At 47.7% G+C, this 13,746-nt stretch overlaps 1 protein-coding gene across 3 annotated transcripts in view; it reads left to right on the top strand.

Annotated features, from left to right (window-relative positions):
• KANK1 (KN motif and ankyrin repeat domains 1) overlaps nt 1-13,746 on the top strand; it is a 218,780-nt gene that overhangs the window by 70,012 nt on the left and 135,022 nt on the right. For all 3 annotated transcript variants that reach the window (XM_062208365.1, XM_062208367.1, XM_062208366.1), the window contains exon 2: nt 8,210-8,335. The gene's annotated coding sequence lies outside the window, so the exon portion shown is untranslated. The remainder of the gene's footprint in view (nt 1-8,209; nt 8,336-13,746) is intronic.

Genomic DNA, 13,746 nt, shown 5'->3' with positions numbered 1-13,746 from the left:
GCGCAGCGAGTTAGACCACTGCCTCTGATGAAGCATCCTGTATACATGCTGGTTTGAGACTCAGCTGCTCTACTTCCCATCCAGCTCCCTGCTGATGGACCTGGGAAAACAGTGAAAGGTGGCCCAAGTGCTTGGGACCCTGCACCCTTGTGTGAGAGCCAGATGGAGCTCCTGACTTTGGCCCGGCCGTTTGGGGAGTGAACCAGCCGAAAGAAGACTTCTCTGTCTCTGTCCTTCTCTGTAGCTCTGCCTCTCAAATAAATAAATAAATCTTTTAAAAAAATGCAAGTAGGAAACCTTTGTCCTCTTCTACCTGGAGGAAGAAAGTGTGCTTTGGGGGACTGGTACCCCTGAATCTTTATATATCTCTCAATGGTGACTTTTCCTGACCTTTGCTTAGCCTTGGAGAATAAAAACAATTACTCATATTTGTAGCAGTTCACATGGAGAGCAGCCAGTTAAATGTTTGATTTATGATTAATCCTGAAAGAGAAAAGCCCATTTTCTTGAGCCCTCTAGGCTCATTTTCCTCTTTGCCCCTAGACAACATCACAGTTAAGAGTGCATCTCGCCATTGATTATAAAAACAGAATGTAGATGTATAATTAGCTGGATTTAGATACTGTTAACTCATCAGTGCAAGCTTTAAAAGTCTAGTATGATGATTGAAAATGCCTGTTACCAAGCTGGACTGTTTTTTTTTTTTTTTACCAAAGAATTATACTTGAATGTTTCCAGAAGGAAGAAATTATTCGAAGTCCACCAGTTCTCTTGGCAATTAAGAAAACCATTTTCTCCCACTTCTGTATAACATTTAACTTTTATTGGAAATGTAGTCTTTAGAAATGCTAAAAATGCCATCTGTAAGATGTAATGCCTGTGGGAAGGGGGAAGGCTGAGAGCAGAGCACCCGTCCCTCCAGGGGTTTTGCTCTTACCTCTGAATTTAATGGTATGCCTGCGGCTAAAGTCAGCAGGAGAAATGGCCTATACACAGGAGTGAACGAACAGACATAAAAATGTCAGCCAAGGTCTTGGATTCACCACGCGAGCCTAGAAAAGCAGAGTTCAGCAAGGCAGTTTGGCAGAGGAGGCACATGGAGGCTGCAGCGACACGGGTCCTGTCCCCCGGGAGGTGTTCTCAGTGCGGGCTGATTGTGAACCAGCACCCTGGATCTCTTTGCTCTAATCTGCTCTAGGGTCCCCAGCACACTGAGTTTCAGCTCGATGGTGTGGCAACAGAGAAATGATTGTTTACTGGGAGTCTTTGGCTGCAGGGAGCAAAACCAACCACGGGAGGATTTTAACAGAATCCTGAATTACTCGTGAGAGCCCTGGATCCTTACAGGCACCTGGACTCAGGAAGAGGTCCAGCACAGGAAGTTGAGGCACTCTGTGTTATCATCCCTACTTCTCTTGGCTTCACTCTCACACTTCTGCAGACGCCTTTGTGTCTCTGGTGCTCTCCGTGGGTGCACGGCACAGGCCCAGCTACATCCAGGGCTTGGCAGCTCCTCAGCCCCATAGGGGGAAGCACCTGCTCAGCATGAGTCTGATGTACTCTCATGACCCCATAATCTGTGACTTGGAGGGATGAGTGTGTGGCTGCCTCAGAAAGCTCCAAAGGGGGGAATAGCTTGCATCGCAGGCATACAAGCCTTCTCCTGATGCATGCCATTACCACACTGCTGGGAGTCTTCATTATTCCCATACTCTGGGGAGTAGTTACCTTGGGTTCCAAGAAAATCTGGCTGTTGGGCAATCCAGCCAGTGAATCAGAGTTGGGTGTGGTGGCGAGTTGTCTAAAGTGGCTCTACCTTATGAGTCCCCTTGGCCATCAATGCTAGATGTCTGCACACAAACCAGTTGGTGTAGACCCTTTCAACAGCAGTGGTGCCAGGCGAGGCTAAAGGTCTTGGTGAAATGTGTGCATGATGTAAAAACCTTTCCATGAATCACACTCTGAAAGTATCCTTTATTCTAAATGCCATTCTGATCCATTGATGGAAGCTAGTGACATCGAACTAACACACATGTATAGGCTAATGTATCTTAGCTCCTCCTCCTCTGTTAGTTTGTGTGTTCCTTCATTTGTGAAACCGAATTGGGTATCTCAGCCCAGAAACTGTGGGTACAAGGAATACTGGATTTTTGTAAATCGATTGATTTTTAACTCTGAGAATCTGCCTGGCAGCAGAAAGTTTAACCACTGTTCTTGTCTCTTGGCCACATCACCTTCCTGGCCTTGCAGCAGGGATCCAGGCCTTACTGCATGCCGTGGTATCAGTCAGGCCCCTGGGTGTTGCATTCACACTGGTCCCTGCCACTGTGGGCCCTTTCAGGCTGGGAAGGAGCCCATGTCTCAGCCTGGAGTCCAGGCTCAGCATCTTGCCAGTCCCTGGGGGCTCCTGCATATCTGATGGCGCAGGGATCGCCAGAGAGCAGATGTGGCTGAACTTAAGGTCCCTCTGCACCAACAATCTCCTCTTCATCTGTGGGGTATCATTCTCTTCTCAAATCCTTTTCTCTTTAAGGAGGTCCTTGTAGTGATCTCCCCAATGCAGGGCAGCCAGAGCCCCCCTCCTGTGTGCATGAGGAAAATTCAGAGAGAATCACCTAGGGGAAAGCCTCCTGCCTCAGCGTGGGCAGCAGCTGTCCCAGTGCCGGCTGCAGCCAGGAGCGGGGTGGGCTGTGCATGCCCTGTAGTCCGCTGGCAGCAGTCTGCTGGGGATGACTGAGCTTCCTGCTACCTGCTGAGCTGTAGAGGGTCTCTACTGGCCCAGACTGGCAGGTGCGTGTGAGTGTTTTATCAGTTGTTGCTGTTTGGCTGCTTCCAAAGCCAACTGGGAAACCTGTCTGTTCCACAAGAGCAGCCTTCAGACTGCTGTGTGTTTTGTAGAAATCCTCAAAGAAGTATGCAGGTGTGGGTAGAAGTTTTCCTTCCCCTCTTTCTGGCAGTGGTAATTTAGTTCTATTAATACTCCTGCAAAGAAACTCATTACCAGACTCACACACACTATGCACTTTTGCCCTCCTAATCCTTGGTGACCAAACTGAGTGCAACCAGTTTCAATTATCAGCTATCTTCGTTTGCCATTATTTCAGATGCTGCCTTGAAAAATAAACTGAAAACATTTGGGGGAAAGTCATTAGGATTAAATCAAGGATACTCCCGTAAGGATGGCAGAGCCTGCACGCATTAATAAAGAACTGTGTATCTTGGACAAGTAGCATGCTACAGAGGCTCGGGAGGGCTCTTCATCTAGAATTTCAGTGCAAGCTGTACATAAAATATTTATATAGCATGGTGTGCTTTGGCCCTGGGTTCAAGTGAATGCTGTTGCTATAGACATCACTAACGTATAAGCAGCTGAAGAACCCAAGAGAATTTCGAACGTTAGAAAGTAACGTTCTGTTGTGGCCTTGAACTTTGAGTAATGAAGTAGTCTTGGTTCCTAGGCAAAAATACTTAGGTTGTTATGAAGATGGCACTTCATAGTACAGGTGTGTCAGAGGAAGGAGAGGAAGAGGAAAGAGTGGAGAGGGCGAAACCAGTAACTTAGTTTAGTGCTGGTGGAGCACTTGGAGGAGTCCCCAGGGTTACTTCTAAGAAGAAATGTTACTAAAGCTCTGCTGGAAATAGTAATTTTTGGATAAGTACAAACATTACCTATAAAAATAAAATTCTGATGATCACTTTACTATGTATGGGTGTGTATTTTCTCTGTAAAAGGAGAACGATGGTACTTAGCCAGGAGACTAATTTCATTGTCAGGACTAAAGAATAAGGACTTTGTTAAGTGCCTAGTAAGTAGCAGCAATTTCTCATTTTTTTCCCCAGTGGTTCACTCTGCTCATGAGTTTGTGTGTTCTCTTCAGTCCATGAACTAGACCAGTGAAATAGTGACATTTCCATTTTAGAGAGAAAATCAGCTGGGAGAACTATTTGCAACACATACGACAAAACTCATACAAATGTATTGGTACTCTTATATAGGAAGCGTACCTTAGTATTTTTATGATAAAGACCCCTTCTGGTTCTCACAGGCTGGAATGACCTTTGCTCCTTATAGCCAGAAGTTGCCCTTTAATTACCACTTTCTTAGCCAGCGCCGTGGCTCACTAGGCTAATCCTCCGCCTGCGGCACCGGCACTCTGGGTTCTAGTCCCAGTCGGGGCGCCGGATTCTGTCCCGGTTGCCCCTCTTCCAGGCCAGCTCTCTGCTATGGCCCGGGAGTGCAGTGGAGGATGGCCCAAGTCCTTGGGCCCTGCACCCCATGGGAGACCAGGAGAAGCACCTGGCTCCTGCCTTCGGATCAGTGCGGTGTGCCGGCCACAGCACACCGGCCACGGCGGCCATTGGAGGGTGAACCAATGGTAAAGGAAGACCTTTCTCTCTGTCTCTCTCTTTCTCACTGTCTACTCTGCCTGTCAAAAAAAAAAAAAAAAAAAAAAAATCACCACTTTCTCCATTGTCAGAGTCCCGGGTTCATGGTATCCTTGGTAGCAGCAGAGGCATTGCCCATCAGTAAGATGATTGCTCTAGCAGACGACAAAACAAAGGACATGAGCAAGAGATCAAAAATAAACTGTTCAACCTCAAAGGTACGCTAACTAAAACAGTAAACATTTACGTGATACGGTATTCAAAAAAGTGCTACCCAGTGATGTAGGACTGTGCCAGAGTGGGTAGGGTTGGTTGTGTGCCTGTGGGCCCAGTGTTGTGTGGGGCAGGTTACCTGTGTTAGTAGATCCTTGTGTGTTTCCCGACATTTGAACTTGGACCTTATCCCTGGCCAATGTCCATGTCTTACTTATGTAATTGGAAATTATATATGACTTGAATACTTCAGGGGGATTTGTTAAAATTTATTGTATAGTCATTAAAAATACCTGCATAAAAGAGCAATCAATAACATACTACTTCTTTCAGGTAAAACAGATTGCAAATGATGCCATACTACTCATTGGAGTAAAAACCATGTGTATTTATGCATCTGTGTATTAGATTTATAAATCCATTCATTTCAAAGTAGAAAGAGTCAACCAAATGCTAAATTTGCTCGGGACTTTTATTCTTTATTCTTACTTGACTTTTTCTAAACTCATAGTAAAGAACAAGCATTACTCTGAAGGAAGAAAAAAAATTAACTATCTTTGTAGTGGTTTGGTGTAAACTATACTTGTGTAGGTGGACCAGCAATGGTGATAGAATATTTAACCTGAGCCTGGACTTCAGCTCTGTTGATGTGACACATTTTATCTTTTTCTTTCTTTGCCTAAGATTTATTTATTCATTTGCAAGGCAGAGGGAGAGGAAAAAGGAAAAGAGGGAGGGAGGAAGACTTCTTCCATCCTCTGGGTCCCTCCTCAAACAGCTGCAACAGCCATGGTTGTGCCAGGCTGAAGCTGGGAGCCAGGAACTCCTTTGGGTCTTTCACATAGGTGGGAGGAACTGACGTCCTTAGCCATCAGATTCTGCTTCCAAGAAGTATCAGCAGGGAGCTGGACTGGAAGTGGAGTCGCCAGTGCTCCAGCCAAGGCTCTGAGTTGGATACAGGTGTGCCAATTGGCGACTTTCCCACTGTCTGCTTTTTGTCTATTAAATAAGTAAGGATAATTTACCTAAATGAAGCCCAACAAGAATATAATTCAGCCATCCAGACGTGGGAGCATGGAACTGGTGAATGGTCTGTGAGACTTCCAAAGGCCTGCTAGGCTGTTGGGAGGAGAGTGAGACACGGGGCAGTGGGGTGGAGGATTCCGTTGAGGACCTGCAGCAGTCAGGCCCTGTGTGTGTGGAGGGGAGAGGAGCGGAGCACACTTGGGTGTTTGTGTTGGGCTCGGTCAGGTAAACAGCCCGGTTAGAACGTGACCAGCGCAAACCTTCGGGCTTGATGAGCAGAGCTGTTGACAGGAAGTCTGCTGGTTTCCATTTGCTTTCCTCCTCTTTCCCTCAATGCCCTGCGGCCGGCATCCTGTGTCAGCCACGTGGACGGTTGTGGGCAGGGGCCACGGTATCCTGCTTCCAGATAGGGAGGTCCAGTGACTCCCCTCGCTGCCTGTCGGCAGCTTCCGCCATGCAGCTTACTCACCTGTCTTTGGGCTGCTCTCCTGCCTCTGCACCCACTGTACCTGCCTCCTGCATCGGTTCTCCTCCTCCGCCTCTCCTGGCCCTTTGCTGTCTCCCACACATTCCCCAGGGCTTCACACATCATCTTTGAGGTCAGTGTCTCGTAACTGCCTGTGCTCACTGTGAGCATCCTCAATGCTGCTTGGAGTTTGGTCATCAGATGGTACATGAGTCGGGAACAGGTTCCCACTGGCACAGAGTCGGACGTTGGGCCTTTGCCGAGCTTGTCTCCTGGCCCTGTGGGAAGGCTGCACATTGTCTCCTGGACCCTGGAACAAGTTCCTTCCATGAGCCTCTCCACCCTAATAACTATGATAGACTTAATAAGAATCTTACCTCAAGGCCTTACGGGCCCATCAGTTACAGAAAACATGGGCAGAGCTGATCCCCCCAAAAAACTCTTCATTTATAAAAGTTTTCACGTAATCTTCACTGAAGTGCAAAATCTAAAATACTTATAGCTAAGCTCAAAAATCATGAAGGGGGGCCAGCGCTGTGGCGTAGTGGTTAAAGCTGCTGCCTACAGTGCCAGCATCCCATATGGGCACCGTTAAAGTCTCAGCTGCTCCACTTGCCATCCAGCTCTGTTCTGTGTCCTGGGAAAGCAGTAGAAGATGGTCCAAGTCCTTGGGCCCCTGCACCCACATAAGAGACCCAGAGGAAGCTCCTGGCTTTGGATCAGCGCAGCTCCGGCTATTGTGGCCAATTGGGGAGTGAGCCAGCGGATGGAAGATCTCTTTCTCTCCCTCCATCTCTCTCCCCCTCTCCTTCTCTCTCTCTCTCTCTGTAACTCTTTCAAATAAATGAGTGAATTTACAAAAAAAAAAAAAAAAAAAAAAAAAAACCATGAAGGAGTGGGCAGTAATGGTAGGACGGTGTGTGAGCTGCTTGGGAGGTGGCCGTCGTCAGGGCCATGGGATGCAGCCCATCTTTCTCAGAGGGGATAGGAAAGACCTTGTCTGTGCAGGAACGGTAGGTACATGGTCAGGCTGTCATTCATTACAGGGCGCGTTTTTTGGAAAATAATCAGACTGATGTGAGCAGCACAGAAAGTACTTACTGAACAATGAAGGCAGATGAGTGAAAGCAGTAGTGGGTCACAGCAGACTGGAAATGAGCAGAGTGTATACGTGGTGGAAGAGGAGAGCATTGCCATGAGGATTCTGGACACAGAACATTTGGCTTGGGAGTTCTAAGGCTGGGGAACCTTGGAGCTGTGGGCTTGTGTCCCGTGGGACGGGAATGACGAATACCATGGACAACTTGCTGTGTGATCCGTGGGGCACCAGGACTTGTCATGCCTGGGCAGCGACTGCAGGGGTAGGCACTGCTCTCACTTGATCCACAGCAAGTCTGAGTTTGGAGCAGACATAACTCAGAGTCCGAGTTATGGCTAGACTAGGATTCAGGCCCAGGGAAATCTGACTGAGGACGGAGACCTTGAAGCATCAGATCTTCACTTTACAGCCGGGAGACAGCAGCCCTGTCCATAGCCATGCAGACTGTGAGGTCCTGCAGGAGAGAGTGCACAGGGGATGATCGTGGAAAGGCCAGGTCAGAGGCTGCTGTGAAGCTTAATTTGGGTGTAGCAGTGGTGTGGGAGTGGAGAAGATGGGGCAGACACAGGCAGGCCCTTCCACGGAACATGGTAGTGGACTCATGGTGGAACAGGAGATGGTGGACAAGGACTGCTGGAAAACCATCTCAAGGTTTTAATGCTGGGGAGTTGAGATTTAAAGTTTTAAGAGAGAGGCAGTAGGGCCAGCGCTGTGGCTAGGTAGGTAAAGCCTCTGCTTGCGGCGCCAGCATCCCATGCAGGTGCCGGTTCTAGTCCTGGCTGCCCTCTTCCCATCCAGCTCTCTGCTGTGGCCTGGGAATGCAGTGGAAGATGGCCCAAGTGCTTGGGCCCCCTGCACCCACACGGGAGACCCAGAAGAAGCTTCTGGCTCCTGGCTTCAGATCAGCTGAGCAGCAGCCATAGCGGGAAGTGAACCCGTGGATGGAAGACCTTTTTCTCTCCCTCTCGCTCTCTGTTGTTCCCTCCCAGTTGCCTCAACCCAATTCTTTTTCCTTTCAGAATGGTTGTCACTGCCCTGGATGGACCGCTGGCCTCTTGAATTACTTGCATCTTCTGCCCACACCAGGAAATTGTCCATGGAGTTGAAATATTTGTTATAGTCTCTTAGAGCCTTGGATAATTAAGGTAATGTGTATGTTTCTTAACCTTAAAACGATCATGAGGTTGTCATGTTTTTCTGCTTTAACTTTGATTTTTGAGATGTTAACCCATTCTCTTCCCTTCCCTTTTACGCTCTCATAATCCATTCAGAGTGATTTTTAACCTGCAGTTGCATAACAATGCAGGACAGACTTCTAGGATGAAATATGAGCAGGCTGCTTGAAGAATAGAGGTGCAATGTGTTCCTCTTCAGCTGAAATCAGTAAAAGGACCCAATTGCCATAAACACGATATGCATAGACTGGATTATGCTAGAATTGATGGATCAACAAGGGCATATTTGGGCTACTTGGAAAAAAGGGGAGATATACAAATATTAAAGAATTGCTGAATTTATTCAAGTAAAGAAAATCTAGAAAATGCAGGAAATTAAAAAAAAATGAGAGAGCGAGAGTGAACGTGCAGGTGCTATCCAATCCACTGGTTCACGTCCCAGATGTCCACAACAGCCAGGAACTCAATCTTGGGCGCCTGTGTGATTGCAAAACTTAATTATTTGAACCATGATTGTTGCTGTCCAGAATCTGTATTAGCTGAAAGCTGGGATCGGGAGCCAGAGCCAACACTTGAACCCAAGCACTTGGAATGTGGGCATCTTAACTGCTAGTCTAAATGTCAGACTGTAGAAAATACAGAGAATTTATAAACAAATCTATTATTTGACTTTAAGAAATAATCAGTGTTAAAATGTTCATCATCTTCCTAGTTGTCATGTGTGGGGTGTGTGTGTGTGTGTGCGCACACAGGCATGTGTGTGCATGTATGGTCACTGGGTAGATTTTTGTAAATAAATAGCCTTTGTTGCATGTTTGGCACGTGCCAGACTCTGTACTAAGCACTTTAAATATACAGGTTTTTAATTTTTACAAGTCTGAAGTTGATAGTTTTATCCTCCCCTTTTTATACACAAGACAGTTGCTGTTCTGAGAAAGTCAGTGACTTGCCCATGCTCTCACAGCTGGTAAATCCACCCAGGACCTGGACTGCTGGTACCAAGGCCTAGACCGCCTCACTCTTACTTGTACTTAACAAAATGCTTATTCCCTTTGGCTGAGCATCATTTTCTTTGTTTTAAGATTGATTGATTTGAAAAACAGGATGAGAGAGAGAGAGAGAGACAGACAGACAGACAGACACCCCTTCACTGATTTACTTCCCAAACGGCTGCAATGGCCAAGCTGAAGCCAGGAGCTCCATCCTAGTCTTGTGAGAGCCAGAGTTACAAGTCCATGAGCCATCTTCCACTGCTTTCCCAGGCACATTAACAGGAAACTGGACTGGAAGTGGAGTGGCCGGGACTCAAATCGGCACTAATATTGGGTGCCAGAGTCACAGGCAGTGGCTTAACCCCCTCTGCCACGAAGCCAGCTGCATGTTTTTTTAAGATTCTATGTGTTTCAGTACAGGTCCATGTTGCCTCAAATGCTAGCAGCTTTTGTAGTTTTCCCCTCTCTGTCTAGAACCCACTTAATCACTGAAGGAAGCCTGGGTTCAAACCATGGCTGTGCTGTTCTGACTCAGGTTTTCTAACAGTAAATGGAAATAATAATAAAATATTTCTAGTTTTTAAGTACAGTGCCTGACTTGGTTCAGGCTCCATACCCATGGTCTTGTACTGTTAACTTCCAGAACTTGATGTTCGTGCAATAAAGCAATCAAAGGTTATACTTGAGGTTTAAAAAGGCTTTTTTTTTTATTATTATTATTATTCACTTGAGAGATAGACAACAAGAAAGAACAAGAAAGAGAGAGAGAGAGCTCCCATCTGCTGATTGACTCCGCAAATGCCCACAGTAGGCCAGAGCTGACAGTGGGAGCTGAGAACTCAATCCAGGTCTTCCACGTGGATAGCAGGGACCCAAATACTTGAGCCATCACCTGTTGCCACCTGGGGTGTGTGTTAGCAGGAAGCTGAATCAGGAGCAGGAGAGGCAGAACCTGAATGCCAGGCATTGTGCTATTGGATACAGATGTCCCACCTGCAGCTTGACTGACAGGCCAAATGCCCGCCCTTTTAACTGTTTTGAGTGAAACAAACTGGTAATTCACAGTAGCCATGAGAGTGCCGACAGCGTGGAGTTGTTCCTGTCCACACCAAGGCCACGCTCCCTGCACACTCCCCGCCTGCATTGATGCTGAGTGGGGGAGGACGAGGAGCAGCAGCAGGAGTAACTAGAGTGCTACAGAGCTGGCCGTGCACTTTCACAGGCACCATCTTGTTGGATCCCAGTGATGTGCCTGTCAGGGAGGTGGGGCAGGTGTGTATCAGCTCCTTTAAGGTGGAGGAAGCTGACTTGGAGGATGAAGTAATGTGCTCACGTGGTGTCCTGAGAGTGGCCCGTGGCAAGGCTGAGGTGCGCCCCAGGTCTCATTCTTGATGACTTCATGCTAAACTGGGGAGGTGCAGGTGTAGACACCCAGGCCTGGAGATTACTGAAGAAGCAACAAAAGGAGGTGGCACCTTGGAGAAGGTAGCAGGAGGGGGTAAGGAACGTGGACATACTGAAAGGGAGGGACTCAGTGGGGAGAGTTGGGGGGAGGAAGGCAGAGGCAGAGGGGGACATTGAGGGGTCAGGAGCTTGGTACCCGTGAGGCTGGCTGAGCAGGCCGGGATGCAGGGCTTCATCTTGGGGATAGAGGGCATTCCCTCCGAGTCCAGAGGATAGGAGAGGTGTGGAGGCCAGAGACACAGGTGCCTTGAGATGGAAAGGAACATTGAGAGGGCGGGAAACTTAGCCGTGGCCCGAACAAGATTCCTGAATAGAGACAGAGGAAAGTGTGTGTTGAGAGTGGGGGTGCTTAGGTTCGGGGTTTTAGATTGGAGAAGGGGAACAGTTTAGAGTGTTGTGGAACATGGGCCAGAGAGTTAGGAAAGGCTGCCAAAGCCCTCTGCTGGACAGGGGCAGGATAATGCCTGGACTGCAACTAGGCAGCTTTAGTGCACCTGACGACCCTGCTTTAGAACTGCTGGGGATCTGCTTGCCATGATTTTGCAGCTGTCTCAGGCTGCTCATTCGTGAGCTCAGTGTAAGCAAGGCACAGGTCAGTGTTAGAACGGATTCCTTCGTTGTCTGTGGGAAGGAGGGAGGGAAATGGCACTGCACATTGTTTCCAGATACCCTGTCCGGGATACCTTTGGATCAGGAGTGAAGTCCTCCAGGGAGAGTTTTTTTTTTTTAATTTTTTTTTTTATTTTTTAAGCTTTATTTGTTTATTAGAGAGGCAGAGGAAGAGAGAGAGAGGTCTTCCATCCTCTTGTTCATTCCCGCAATGGCCAGAGCTGGACAGACACAAAGCCAGGAGCCAGGAGCTGCTTCTGGGTGTCCCTCATGGGCGCACAGTCCTAAGGATTTGGACCATCTTTGAGTGCTTTCCCTGGGCGCATTAGCAGGGAGCTGGATTGGAAGTGGAGTAGCCGGGACTTGAACCGGTGCCCATGTGGGATTCTGGCATAGCAGGCAGAGACTTTCCCCAGTATACCACAGCTCCATCCCCAGGAGGGTATTGATACCTGCTTGTGGGAATCGGCGCTTTGTGCTGGTCAGGGAGGCGGTGGGAAGACGAGGGGTGACTTCTGAGACGGTGAGGTCAGGAGCAGGACTCTGCCAGTTGTTAGCCCGTCTGCTGTCATGATTTCTGCTGGAGCTGCACTGAGCCTGTCCATGACTTTCCCTGCATCGTTTGACAGGTCTCCATTTTTGTTCTGTGATGTTCTGGATGGCTTTCGCCTGATATGTTGCTTCTTAGTAAAAATAATATGTATCAACTGGAGAAATTAAAGATACATCAATAAATAAAATAGACCTCCTAAAAATGCATAGTTCTGCCATTAAATAGCCACCCTTAGTTTTCTCCCATGGGTTTTTCTACATAGATATGTGTCTAAATGAGATTTTTGCACACAAAGTGCAACCTGCTTTTCTCAGCTGTTAAATTGGAAACCTCTGTCCATGTCAGGTCTCCACTATGTCATTGTGAGTGGTTGATGATTGTAGGACTCTACCGTATTCACCAAAACTCACCTTGGGCTTGAAAATAGGTATCTTTCTTTATAATTTTAAGACCATTCTTAATTGTGTCCTTAATATAAAGCCAGGAAAAAGGTTATGAAATCTATTACCTGGAAGACCAGATCAGAGGTCTCCTCTTTCACACCCTAAATAACATTAAGCAATGGAATTAAAAAAAAAAAAAAAAGAACTTACCCAGTTTTATGAACTAATGAACGTTTTTCAAATACCTTTTATATTTCCTCCTTTTGTGGACTTTCCATGTGCTTTGTTGATCTCTCTAGAGGAGCCTTAGCTTTGTCTGTTACTGCCTTGTAAGAGTGTTCTTATCTTGAAGCATTTTTTATTCTGAAACCATTATGAATCTTTTATTATCTGCTCTTGTGCTTTGTGCTTTGAGGTGTCTGCAAGTACTTATTGTTAGGTGGTCAGGTCTGCCCGGTGGCCCCATGTAGACTGATGGGCAGCAGGAATGCCTTGTGCCCTGCAGGCTGCTCCCCACATGGCACAGAGAAAGCTCTCTGGGGTGTGATCTCATCTGGCCAGCCGCGCCCCTGCCGGAGCCCATCAGGGCGTTCTCCTCGCCGCAGCCTGCAAGGCCCAGCTTGATCTGGCTGTGCCTGCACTCCAGCCCCACCTCCTCTCCCTCGCCCTTGAACACTGTGTTCCCCCGTCCCTGGCTGCCTCTCCATTCCAGGAACTTGCCAGCTCTGTCCTGCCCCCGGGATCCTGCAGGTGTGTTGCGTACACACACACACTCATAGCCAGGTCTTGGGGCTGACTCCTCATTTACAGAGACCAGCTACAGAGCAAGCAGGGTGGGCCCCATGGCTCCCCTCCTCATTAGCCCCGTGTGCTTGGGCTCTGACCTCTTCCTCAGCAGAACAGTTGGAATCATCAGATAGTAATTTCTAGCTCAGATGCATTGGTAGGACTAAGGTGGCTTAATTCATGGGAATCTCTACAAGCTACTGGGTGCACAGCAGCAGTTCCCAGTTGCTGAAGGCTCCCCTGTGGCAGAGTGCCCTCCTGAGCAGCCTCGCTCGTCTCCGCCTGCATCCTCCGTCACGTAGTCTTGTCTGTTCCCCTTCAGCACTCACCGGCATGCGTTCATTCCTCTTTACTTACTTGTTTCCCTTCCAGCCTATAACTCCATAGAGGCAGGGACCATGGCTCCATGTCTGTGTTGTTCACAGAGAGGTCTTAGTGCTGGAGTTTGTTGAAGGGATAAATCAGCAGCAACATCTCCAACCCCAGGGCTGCAAAGACATTTACCTGTATCCTCCATTGCAGTTTTACAGCTTCATTGCACATTTTTCAACATTTCTGTACGAAACTGAGTTTTAATTGGGATTTGTAGTAGGA

This window comes from Lepus europaeus, chromosome 12 (genome assembly GCF_033115175.1).
Source record: "Lepus europaeus isolate LE1 chromosome 12, mLepTim1.pri, whole genome shotgun sequence".
Lineage (NCBI taxonomy): Eukaryota > Metazoa > Chordata > Mammalia > Lagomorpha > Leporidae > Lepus > Lepus europaeus.
Note: the sequence above shows the minus strand (reverse complement) of the source record. Positions and strands in the feature narration are given on the sequence as shown.